Source organism: Plecotus auritus (genome assembly GCF_963455305.1).
Source record: "Plecotus auritus genome assembly, chromosome: 8".
NCBI classification, from domain to species: domain Eukaryota; kingdom Metazoa; phylum Chordata; class Mammalia; order Chiroptera; family Vespertilionidae; genus Plecotus; species Plecotus auritus.
Window position 1 is genome coordinate 166,742,241 of NC_137782.1, and position 13,170 is coordinate 166,755,410.

The following is a 13,170-nucleotide window of genomic DNA, read 5'->3' on the forward strand; positions in this document are numbered from 1 at the left end:
CTCCAGCCCTCTCCTATCTCCATCCCCCATGTCCATGAGCCCCTCCCCACAGAGATACTTAATCTAGGGTCCCCACCTCTGCATGTTGGAACCACCGAGCACTCCACAAACTGCCCATGTCTGAGCCTCTACAAAGAGCAGCAATTCAATAATCCCTCTCTGGATGCGGCTGATGAAATACCTTATTTTATTTATTCACACATTCAAAAATATGTTTTAATTCTGCCAGGTAATTAAAATGTGTATCCAGAATTGTGAGTCACTGAGTTTCTCTGCTCTGTGTTACTGATTTCTATGCTCATCACTATGTATTTTGTAGGTAAATTTTTCATCATTTTGTTCCTTTCCTCAGTTTTTGAGTAGTTTTAATTGTGTTGTTTTTTTTGAGAAGTGAATATAAATGCCATCCTTAAATTTTTCATGTTTGATAAATGTATTTTTTATTTGCCATTAAGTACAACTAAAAAGTTGGCTACATATACAATTCTTTTTCTCCTCAGCAATTTATGCAAGTCCCGCTGTCTTCTGGAACTCAAGATCACTAAGGAGAAATATAATGTGGCAAATAAGTTGCTCCATTCTTACCAGCAACTCCTTTAGCTTTGCAAATATATCCCCTTGAATGTATTTGCAAATAGGAATTAGATAACTTAGGACAGTTCTTTGATAGAGCAACTGTTTCTACTTTAACTCTTTGAGAGGGTGGCGTGTTAATATTTTCTTTCTGTTAGTTGCCTTCTTTTAAGCTATTTAATGCTTTTATACGAGGGTCAGTTTTTTTATGATGGGACTGTCAGAAGTTGTGTAAGTTCCAATCAACTCTCCTAAGCCCCAATGAAGGGGCAGATGTTGAAAGCCACTCTCGCATTTCTTTGTAAGTATGAGTTCAAGGTGCTCATTGAGATGGGGAAATAAGCTACTGCGGGAGGATGCCTGACTGGTGAATGGCTGCTGCGCCGGATAGATTGTTTCCTTGGGGACCAGGGAGAATGAGTTACTATTTTAGAAGCTGCCTACAGTTTGCACCTGTGGCCTCCGGAGAAGTCGGGGTTCTCAGGAGCACACAGCTCTTTTGTTTGGAAAACTCCTTAATGTGCATTTTGCTAGACAATCTGGTTTCTCGCCGGGGGAGAGGCGATGGCAGAGGAAGGGGCGTAGCCCTGTACAGGAGAGTAACAGGAATTAGAGTTATTCTCTGGAAGACCAAAAGGAGGCAAGGGCCCTGGGAAAAAGAATGGGCTTGGGAAGAGGTCTGTCTTGGAATAGCCAAGGACATTCAATAGAGCTCTGCCCGCCATTACATTCTAAGTTGTTTACTGTTACCTGCTGTGCTTTGGAGCCCCTTAGTCACGCCTGAACTGTAGAAGGAGTGGATTTGCTTTAGCGATGCTTTAGGGAAAGCAGGAGGAAGGACGATATCTGGGGTTGGAGTGGCCATTCAGAAGGTCTGTGGAATAAGGGCTGACCAGGAAATGAAGTTTTTCCCAGCCCGGGGATCTTTCCAAATGTTGGAAAGGATGCAGAAAGAGATTTGAGTCATTTTATTCCTATTAAAGAGACAGTTCTGGAGCCATTGGAGACAACAACAATTATGCTTTTGTGAAGTACAAATGACTCAACTCTAATTTTTCAAAGAAAAATTTTCCATTACGGTTAACATTCGATATTTTATATATATATATATATATATATATATATATATATATATATATATATATATATACACTAGAGGCCCAGTGCATGAAATTCGTGCACGGGGGTGTGTGTCCCTCAGCCCAGCCTGCACCCTCTCCAATCTGGGACCCCTCTCACAATCCAGGACTGCTGGCTCCCAACTGCTCACCTGCCTGCCTTCCTGAATGCCCCTAACTGCTTCTGCCTGCCAGCCTGATCACCCCCTAACCACTCCCCTGCCAGCCTGATTGATGCCTAACTGCTCCCCTGCCAGCCTGTTTGCCCTAACTACCCTCCCCTGCAGGCCTGGTCACCCCTAACTGCCCTCCCCTGTAGGCCTGGTCACCCCTAACTGCTCTCCCCTGCAGGACTTCTTCCCCCAACTGCTCTCCCCTGCAGGCCTGAGTCCCCCCCAACAGCCCTTCCCTGCAAGTCCGGTTGCCTCCAACTTCCCTCCTCTGCCGGCCTGGTCACCCCTAACTGCCCTCCCCTGCAGGCTTTATCACCTACAACTGCCCTCCCTTGCAGGCCTGGTCCCTCCCAACTGCCCTCCCCTGCTGGCCATCTTGTGGTGGCCATCTTGTGTCCACAGGGGGGCAGCCATCTTTGACCACATGGGGACAGCCATCTTGTGTGTTGGAGTGATGGTCAATTTGCATATTATTCTTTTATTAGATAGGATATTACTTTCAGGTTTACCGCATAGTGGTTAGACATTTATATACCTTACAAAGGGATTCCCCACGCTAAGCCTAGTACCCACCCAGCACTATACACAGTTATTAGAGTACTAGAGGCCCAGTGCACGGAATTCGTGCCCTTGAGGGGGTGTCTCTAAGCCCGGCCTGCGCCCGCTCACAGTCCGGCAGCCCGCGGGGAATGTCTGACCGCTGGCTTAGGCCTGGGGAATGGGCCTAAGCCAGCAGCCGACATCTTTAGTGCTGCCGAGGAGGTGGGAGAGGCTCCCGCCGCCACCGCTAAGCTTGGAATCCGTGAGCTCAGCTTCTGGCTGAGCGGTGCTCCCCCTGTGGGAGCTCACTGACCAGCAGGTGGCAGCTCCTGCGTTGAGCGTCTGCCCCCTGGTGGTTAGTGTGCATCATAGCAACCAGTCGTTTCGCTGTTTGGTCAATTTGCATATTAGCCTTTTATTATATAGGATTATTGACTATATTCCCTGTGCTGCTCTTTACCTCCCTGAGATGATTTTGTGACTACCCATTTGTACTTCTTAATCAACTCTTAAAGTACTCTAATTAAGCAATTAGCATGATGCTCTTACTTCATCTAGGACAGTGGTCGTCAAACTGCCGCTCGCGAGCCACATGCGGCTCTTTGGCCCCTTGAGTGGGGCTCTTCCACAAAATACCACGTGCGGGCGCGCACGTACAGTGCGATTGAAACTTCGTGGCCCATGCGCAGAAGTCGGTTTTCGGCTCTCAAAAGAAATTCCAATCGTTGTACTGTTGATATTTGGCTCTGCTGACTAATGAGCTTGCCGACCACTGACCTAGGATGTTGCTCAAGACTATATTTAAACTATAATTCTCAAATCCCTTTGTTGCTGTGAGCCCCGATTTAGGTGGTATATGTATCGTTCCTCTGGGAAATCCATAGACTCTCCCCAAACAGACTTCTTACTCAAACATTTTAGGTTTTAAAATGTGTATCAGAAACTTCTGTCTGTCGTAAGTGACAATATGCCTGACAGGAATTTCTTATTCTTTGTATAGATGGGACTTTCCCATACTGATAATTTTATGTTATTTTATATCCCTGTGAATCTGAGAGGGCAGCTGGATGGCCCAATTTGTGTCTTGTACATGTACACGAGGGAAGTTTCAAAACTTTTATTTCTTGAGGGTTTTATTGTTGTTGTTGTTGTTGTTGTTGTTTTTTAGAGACTTTCTGTTAAATGTGAACAGGAAACTTTACAACCATTGGGCAATTTAATTAGCTCATCGTCCCTAACGCATTGGAATAGGAACATGAAATGCTGGGGTACTGATGAGCTTTATTCTGGTGATAGCTTGGCGGGTGCATTTGTCTGCTGCTGCTGCTGCTGCTGTAAGGGTGCCCGCACACGCAGCATATTCTCCTCATGTTCTGGAGGTCAGAGCCCAAGGTGGGCCCGCAGCGCCGCGTTCCTACCGAAGGCTCCGGAGGAGATCGCATGGCCTTGACTTTTCTAACTTGTGATGCCCGCCTGCCCTTCTTGCCTAGTAGCCCTCCTCCCCCTCCTCAAAGATGGTAGCATAGAATCTTCAGATCTCTACCTCTTTGTGTTTGTTTTTATTTCTCTTTTGCCCGCACATCTCCTCTCTGACTGTGACCCTCTGTCTCTCTCTCATAGGACCCCTCATGTTTATACTGTGCCCACCCGAGTAACACAAGGCAATCTTCCTCTCCCTGAAGCCTAATGTGCTCACATCTGCAAAGGCTCTTTGGCCATGGGGAACATTCACAGGTGCCAGGTATCAGTATGCAAACATCTTTGGGGTTTTTCATTCTGTCCACCAGAGTGCATAAAAACCTCACTACCTGCATGCAAATATCAGGACAATTGTTGAGGCTTTCAGCGATTAGAGAATCGTACCTGGTATTAAATAATTGTACTTAAAAACTGCTCCACAGAACAACCCCTGTCCCAGGGAACCAGGAGCATCAACCCATGAACCAGGAGGTCACTGTTCAATTCCAGGTCAGGGCACATGCCTGGGTTCTGGGCTGACTCCCCAGTAGGGGGCATGCACGAGGCAGTCAATCAATGATTCTCTCTCACCACTGACGCTTCTAACTCTCTCTCCCTCTCCCTTACTCTGTGAAACCAGTAAAAACATATTTTTTAAAAAATACTGTGCTTTCTCTTACCTTCAGCCTTCAAAGATCCAGCTGTTTCTACATAGAATATTTTACCAATATCCCCATTTTTCGACTCATGCTTTAGATATTAAATGTAATTAATGTTGAAGTGTTGTCAGATGGAGTTTGCAGGCCTAATGATTTTGGACAACATTTTGTGTGTCAGTACCTCATAGTCTCTGGAGTTGCTCGCTGAGTAATTTTAGATGACTAGTAACCTCATAATTAGATAAATAATTGATATGATTCAATTATCCTCTACTTTACAACTTTATTAATATTCCTATTTGAGCTGGAGCTGCCTTCCTGCCCTTTACCTGCCTGGGAGAAAGCTTAGACCCCCGAGGATTTGGTGAAACGTGCTGGAGAACCCTTGCTTGAGGTCCATGATATGGAAATTAGCCATCTTGTTCCAAGGCATCTTGTGCCAGCGGTTGTTTTTAATTCTTAATGAGATGGTCAGTATTTGCTATAAGGGAGTGAAACCAAGCAAATGGGTTTGGTGTTCATGTCATTTAAAATCTATTTATTACTCAAGAATTTTGAGCCAAAGTAGTGGAATATTCTTAGTGAATTCGCTTCATGGTGGCAGCACAGAAGTCTATTAAAATGAAGTGTATTCAGATAGTGTATTATAGAATTATACACTCAAAACCTATATACTTTTATTAACCAATGTCACCCCAATACGTTTAATCAAGTTTAAAGTAATGTCGATTTCAAAAAGGAATAAAGTATCTATCTACTCTGTTGATTCAAATTATATTAGTCCAGAGAGATGTAATTAGATGGTTCCTGATTTAGATTATGGAACTCTAAGTGACCTTATGATATTTCTCTAGAACTTAAAGCTGTTCTTAGCAGTTGTTTTTATGTGATCAGGTACATGCTGTGGTTCCACATACACCAACACTTCTGTTTTGGGCTATCAGTGCCTTCTTCGTGTTTTACATGGATTAGTAACTATGTTAACTTGAGCAAAGTTTGCAATTAAGAAGATAAAGTAATATAGACAATGCCCAGGAAACCGGATGAATTAACAGGGAGAATTTTTTCAACAAGTTATTGTGGGTTCTTCTATTTATTGTTAAAAATGGCCTTTGGGGAATTTGGCATTCAATTTCGATGTTAGAGAAAAACGGTGGATCTTATTTCTGATGTCTGAATGTTTGTTTTAGATGCCAGCTTAACGAGCAAATAAGTGGGGAGGAAATCAATACCCCCTGATTAGCAACAAGTTGGTCTGTACAAGGAGACATGGACATGCTAAAGGCAGGCTTGTTAACAAAGGCCACTCATCAGAGGGCTGGGATGCTAAGTTGGTTGGAGACATTTAAGATCATTTGGAGCAAAGATTTTCCCCGACTACCCACTCTGGTGCCATTTTAACTTTTAATCAATCAGTTGATTTCTGGTTAATCAGAAACTTGAGAACTCTTTATGGCCTTGGGAACAAAGATAGATAATTGGCCTTAAATAAATGGTTTATTAATACCTTTAGTAGGTGGGGTGAGGCAGAGACCAACTTGAATCTCCTTTTATGATAGTTGTTTGCTCAGTGAAGACATGTAATATTAGAGGCTGTGTTCTTGCTGGATGTGGGAGATGGCTAGAAGCTGACTCCACCAAGAATGCCTGAAACTCTAGCCATATGACGTCCTGCCTCTCTACTTTCTATCCTTGTGACATTGAGAATTGCCCTGATTTTCACTTGTAGGAAGACCTAGGAATTTGAAAGTGTTCATCTTCTCAAGCTGATTAAGAATGAGGTCATCAGAACATGTAAATGTGATTCTCCATCCATTTCCTTCAGGAATGGAGGGAGAGGTGGTGGTTATGCTGAGTGTCAAGTTCCATATGGTTGGGTTGTTTGGGAGGAGAAATCAGTAGTTATCACCATGAATCCCAAGCAGGAAGGAAGGGCTAAGGGCATGTATGGGAGGGGCTGTGCTAGACACAAGTTAGCCAGCTGCAGCTCGTCTTCATCGCCAACAGTCTCTCCTCTGTACAGACCCCATCTCAGCGACCATTCACGTAGGCTGAATTCGAGATTTGAAGAGACCCTTACTCTCTCCCAATCTTCCTGCCAGCAGGAACAACAACCCCACTTTCATTCTTAAAGGTGTTAATAGTTGTAATGATTAAATAAGGTGATGCTCTAAAATACTTTGTGGTCAGGATTGGGCAGGGGAGACATTACATGTTTTTAAAGCTGATTTCATATAATACTATTGTATTTGCCATAGGAACCATAATGCTTACTTTTCCTCAAAGAAGTGATTTTAAAATTGCTCAAATCCAGTACAGATTGTGAATTCAATCATTAGAAATATGGGACTAATCCTGTAATAGACATGTGTCACTCTTGCTAGCAAAACTGGAAGTGTGAAACTCTCCATCCCAACCGCAGAGACTGGGGAAGAAAATGGCACCCTGTGAAGTCATAAGCTATAATTTTAAGTTTAAATTACATCTTTTGGAATAAAGAAGGAGGCCTTGAACTAAGTTTGAGGTGGATACTGTAGGGAACTGAACTGAATAGCTTTGCTGACAAAAATGAAAGTGTTTTTTGTTTTGTTTTTCTGTGTTTTTCCCTTTTTTAAGGGGATGGAGCAGAGGGAGCTAGAAGGGGAAAAGGGAGAGAAAAGGGAGGAGAGACTAGGCAAGTAACTTAGCTGTGTGGTTTTTAAAAATGCTCCTGAGGACGGGAGAGATACTTATCGTGTCATATGAAGTCTTTGGGGCTAATAAATATGTCTCCTTTGTCTTCCCAAGGCACAATAATGTCCCTGCCCTAGAGAATTAAATTGTATTTTTGTGTGCACATGCAAAAGAGCATGAGGGAAATGGCTAGGATAGATGACAGATTGAGATAGAGAGAGATAGATGTGGGTGGATAGATAGATCGATAGGTAGATAGATGATTGATAAATAGGTGGATGGATAGATAGGTAGATAGATGATTGAGAAATAGGTGAATAGATGATAGAGAATGATAGAGAATGTTAAATGCAATAAGGATTCACTCATGGGTTTTTGGTTGATACTATCAGAAGGTACCCTTTCTATATTTGGTGATCAGATAGGCCTATCTGAGAAGGAAGGTTCATCAAGTTTACAAAAAAACAAGGGAATGAAGTTCTAGGATGAGAAAAGAACAATCAAATAGCTCCTCATGCAGGTCAGAGAGACCTTATGTTTTAGGAAAAATGGGGGGCCAGCATGAAGAAGGAAATTGATTCAAGGAAAGTATAACAAGATGAGGTTAACTTGACCTGCTTATGTGTTTAAAAATAAGCCACTCCTGCTACTACATGGAAAATGTAATAGAGAGGGACAGATCAACCAAACTGATTAATTCAAATTAGAATATGATTCAAAGTCAACATTCAGATGTCTATGAGTGTATGTCTTTATTAATCACAAAAAAGCATTAAATTGATTTCTGTTTTGTTTTGTTTTGTGGGGTTTTTTTAACCATAAAATGAAGAGTTTGTTGTCCAGAGAATGTGGTTTGAGATTCTCAGGATAGGGATCAGGATCTTAGAATTTCAGAAAATTAGATGTTAAAAAAAAAAAAAATAGTTTTGTACCAGAAATAAACCCTTTCTTATGTGGTCAAATGATTTTTGACACTGGAATCAAGACAATTCAATGAAGAAAGAATAGTATTTTCAATAAAATATGATGGATCAACTAGATATCTACATGCAAAAGAGTATAAAAAGATATTGTACTCACACAATTATACAAAAATTAATTAATTAAAAATGGATCAATATCAAAATGGAGGAGTTAAAACTATGAAACTCTTAGAAAAAAACAACATAGGTGTAAATCTTTCTGATTTCAGTCAATTAATTTCTGAATGAATGATCAAAAGAAGCAACAAATGCAAAAATAAAAGATATATAAACAATTATTTAGCTTGACAATGGTTTCCAAAACCAAAACAAATATATAGTGTGCTTTCTCAAAAAAATGTGGGAATTATGAAGAGAAGATCTTATCCGTAGGAGCAGCCTGCATTATTAACTGTCAGAACTGATGGAGAGAGCTAGTCATGTCTGATTGTGTTGACAGGGGCCATCTCTGCGAAGCAATGTGGATTTTGCCTCTTGAATACAATTGTAGTTTTATGACTACCTCTGTCTCAAGTTTTGGGGTTTCTCTATGCTAATCTCAAATGCAAAATATATCCGAATCTTAGTCTCAGAGAGGTTAAAGATTCCAGTGTGCGGATACAATTTTTGTCACCCTGTCATCTGGAATTGTTTTATGTATCTCGGTGCAAAGTAAAAATATAAAGAGATTAGCACTTAGGTGATAAACTGTAGACTTCCAGACAAACATTTTAACAGATTTTTATCTGTATCTGTTTTTCCTCTAGGATAGCTATATGTATGTAATATATCTAGTCTCCAACTGATCAGTGAATGCTGGGGGAACATGTCTTTAGTGTATGCAAATTGGTCCAGCTGTATGCCCAAGGAGTAAGATATGTTAGGAATGTCAGCATAAACATATTGAGCTAGCTGTGGAGTGAGCAGGGAGCACACCAAAACCTTAAGAGTAATTCATTGGCCAATTCACCTGGTTGGATCAAGGCATATATACCAAGAGAGCCCCGAGCACACCTGGAATGTTCAATAATTGATCAAAAATAGCCTTATCAGGGATGATTCAGAAATCAATCACCGCTTCATTGCTTGGATGCAGAGACAGTACCATGTAAAACAGTTTTCTTGCAAACATTTTAAGAAGAAAAGTACAGAATTTAAATGACTTTTGTGAGTTGCTGACCAACTAAAATGAGGTTTAAATCAAGAAAAATAATTTCTGTATTTTCAGGGAAAACATGATTTAATTCATCTTATTTGGAGTCATTGTATTTTTAGGCCTTTATATCTAATAAAAAGGAAAAAATGTGCCCTAACCAGTTTGGCTCAGTGGATAGAGCATCGGCCTGCGGACTGAAGGGTCCCAGGTTTGATTCTGGTCAAGGGCATGTGCCTTGGTTGCAGGCACATCCCCAGTAGGGGGTGTGCAGGAGGCAGCTAATCAATGTTTCCCTCTCAACAATGTTTCTGACTCTCTATCCCTCTCCCTTCCTCTCTGTAAAAAAGCAATAAAATATATTTTTTTTAAAAAAGGAAAAAATGTAATAGAGATATATAATGTTCTAGTTATCCATATAAATATAAGAAGAAACAATATAAGGTAGCTGAGGAATAGGGGTTTGTATCCAAAATCTTCAACAAGTTTGAGAAAAACTTAGAGTCTCCATTCCATTCTTCTGTCAAAGGGGTTAAGAACTCTCTTAGGAGCCGGAAAGAAGGTGTTTGAATCTGGGTTCTAATACCACTCTTATTGGATATTGCACAAGATAACTTAAACCTTCCCATCAGTTTCCTTTTGTGTAAAGGATATTCTCAATTGTCTTTAGATTTATTGAAAGGATTAAGTGAGGTCATGTATTTTTAGTATTTATCCAGTACCTGGATAAGTGTTCAAAAATGGCAATGAAAAATAACAATATGCCATTTATTTCATAAACATATGAATCATTATAAAAAAAAGTTGAACAGGAAAAAAGTAGAGAAAGCATAAATGTGTCTAAACAAAACCACATTGAAAATCTCATTTGGAAGTGTTTGTGGACAAAATTGGGATTTGGAATACAATTTTGGCAGTAATAACTCAAGCATCCTTTGGTAACTATAGTGCTAAAATGTCCTGGATCTTGATCAGGAGTGGGGACAGTAGAGTACAGGAAATTATTCTGTAGTGTTTGGAACATGTGTCCCCTCTTCAAGGAGGGGATAGGCAGATTTCATGTGTACAAAGGATTGTCACACTGAATCAGAGAGGAGCATGTGGATCTTGCTAGTATTACTGTCCCAGGTTATGAATATACAAATCTATGGGGCTGTGTATGCATGTGGCATAGCTGAGTGTTTGCATTGGTCCTCTCAATCTCTATTTTACTTTCCTTCTATTTGAAAGGTTTGAAAAGATAAAAATACATTTCCAAACTCTGCAGCTAGAGTTCTTGGTATTCATTAGTCTCTAACAATTAAATGCACTCACATGAGTAGGACAGCAGACTTCTCTCTGTGACAAGTAGACTCTAAGAGGCATGAGTGTCTGAAGTGGATTCATCTGCTTGCCATCAGGTTCATGAGTCTGAGGGATGTGGCAGTGATGACAGTGGTTGTATAAAAGCAGATCCTTCCTGCCACTGGGGCAGTGTCCTGAAGGTGTCACGCCAAAAAGCACACTTAGCGGTAGCCCCTTGACTTCAGATCTCCGGCCTTTACAGTGATGTCTGTATTAAACCCCATTTTGATTCAAAAATCTAGAATGGTTTTGTTTTCCTGCACTGAACCTGTGCTGTTTAGGAAGCTCTTTGAAAGGGCTACGGTAAAACTTCTAGAGCCAATAACTCAAGACCAAGGTACTTTCCATGGTTTCCTATGCATCAGAACCCATTACTGAGAGCACAGCATAGAAGGGAAACACAGAATATTAAAAAAAATAAATAAAAAATAAAGTGGTTTGATGAATGCATGGATAAGAGTACTTTTAGAAATGATTAATAACCAAGTGAATTCATCAGTTTAATAAAGAATGAATTCCAGAGAAAAAAAATTTGAGCTGATAATTTCATAAATCCTTTACCATGTACTAGGCATCATCCTACATGATTTTCAAACATAATTTCATTTAAGACTCATAACAACTACCTATATAAGGTAAATGCTATTATTATCACCACCATAATGGTGATGGATTATGTTGGGTGCTAGATCTCGGATTTGAACCCCTAAGGTTATCTTTAGATCCTCTATTGTTAATGATACCCCTATTGTCTCTCTATGACCTGTAGGTCATTTTTTTTCTGCATAGATAACTGGAGAACATCTCAGCTAAAAGGGAACCTAAAAACCAGTGTGTCTAGTGGATCTCTACCAGGGATAATTTTGCCCCTGGAGGACACTTGGAAATATCTGGAGACATTTTTTTATTGTCATCATTAGGAGCTGGGGTGTGTCACTGACATTTAGTGGGTAGAGGCCAGAGTAGCTGGTATACATTCTATAACTTGCAGACTATTGCTCACAAGTAAGAATCACTCGATTGAAAATGCCAGTAGCACTAGGATTGAGAGACCCTGGGTTACCAAAACATTTCTCAAACCTTCCTGTAAAATTTCTCTGTACTGTGAAAAACAGGGTTGCAGTTGAAATAAATTAAAGTGTGGGATGTGCTATATATTTTATTTCCTTTTTGAGTAATCTCTATGTTTATTATATTGTAAAGCTTATTTCAACATATAATTTAAAATTCTAAGAAGTGATGCAGGAAACATACCTGCTTACCTACCTGTATCTACTCCATAGTTAGAGAAACGCATAGTTCGGATTGCAGATGGAGATGGTCACCCCAGTTTGATGTGATTTACCCAAGTTATTAGTAGAAAAAGGCAAAATTAAAATGCTCTTCTCTTGACGCTGACTCTAGAAGCTATGAAATATTTTTTTCTAGCAAGGAATACATTAACCTTAATTTGCAGAGTTGAATATCTAAATAAAAAATAATCCAATAACATGCAAATTTTATTTTAGCCAATTGGCAGAGATCAGCCTTCATATGCATGCAAAGTTTTATATGTATCCACGCATTCCTCCCAGTTGAAGGTAGAGAAAGGATAGACGTGACTATGGACCTCTCCAAAGGTCCCATCCACCAATATCCTATCTTTTCCTGTGGGGTGTGACAGATAAAGTTCATCTTATAAGCAGGCCCGGGCTAATGGCAGGTGATGGGTTAACTTCTGCAAGGCTGTTCCTGCTTAAAGGCTCATGGGTAATCACTAAGCCATGTGCTTGCCTCAGCCTTTGCTCTCTTTGGAAAACTAACTACACACACAGTCTTGGCTCCTTCTTTACATACTGCCAGCTCTTTAACACCGTATGTTGGACATGCAGTGTTCCCATGTTCCCTTGCAGGGTCCTTAGAATAGTAGAAAGGAACACAAATCTATTTAACAATGTTTTTCCTGAATTGAGAGCTACAGATGAACTAATGTTTAGCGAAGTCAAGAAGGAACCCATCAAGAAAAGCAAAAGCTTTGGAATGGTATTATTACAGAAAACCAGAGAAGAACCAAGCAATGCTTAGAGAGATGGAGTTACATTTATTATTATTGTGCGGGCCCAGAGAAAAATGTCTCTAGAATTCTGGGCGAAGTCACATAGGGAGTTTCCTGTATTTATACCTTTTTACCCTTTTTGTCTCCCAAATATGGGGTTTTCCATCCCCCTTTGCAAGTTCTTAAAGAGCCCTATGTGCTGGGGCCTTGACACCTCAACCAAAGGCCTGGCCTGGTGCCAGCACTGATAACTTCATCCAGGGAAGGTTTATGGCCTCTCTGAAATGGGAGTAGTCTTATTGCCTTATTATTTAAGCAATCAAGCACTTACAGAAGCCAAATAGCAGGGTTAAAATTTCAGACAGCAGTTTTTATATAAGATGGATGCTTCAGTATTTCTCACCATGCTCCAGATTGAACTGGAAAAGAAGTGTCTGCCATTCCGACTTCTACCCCACTCCTTTTCTGCACAGCCTAATGGA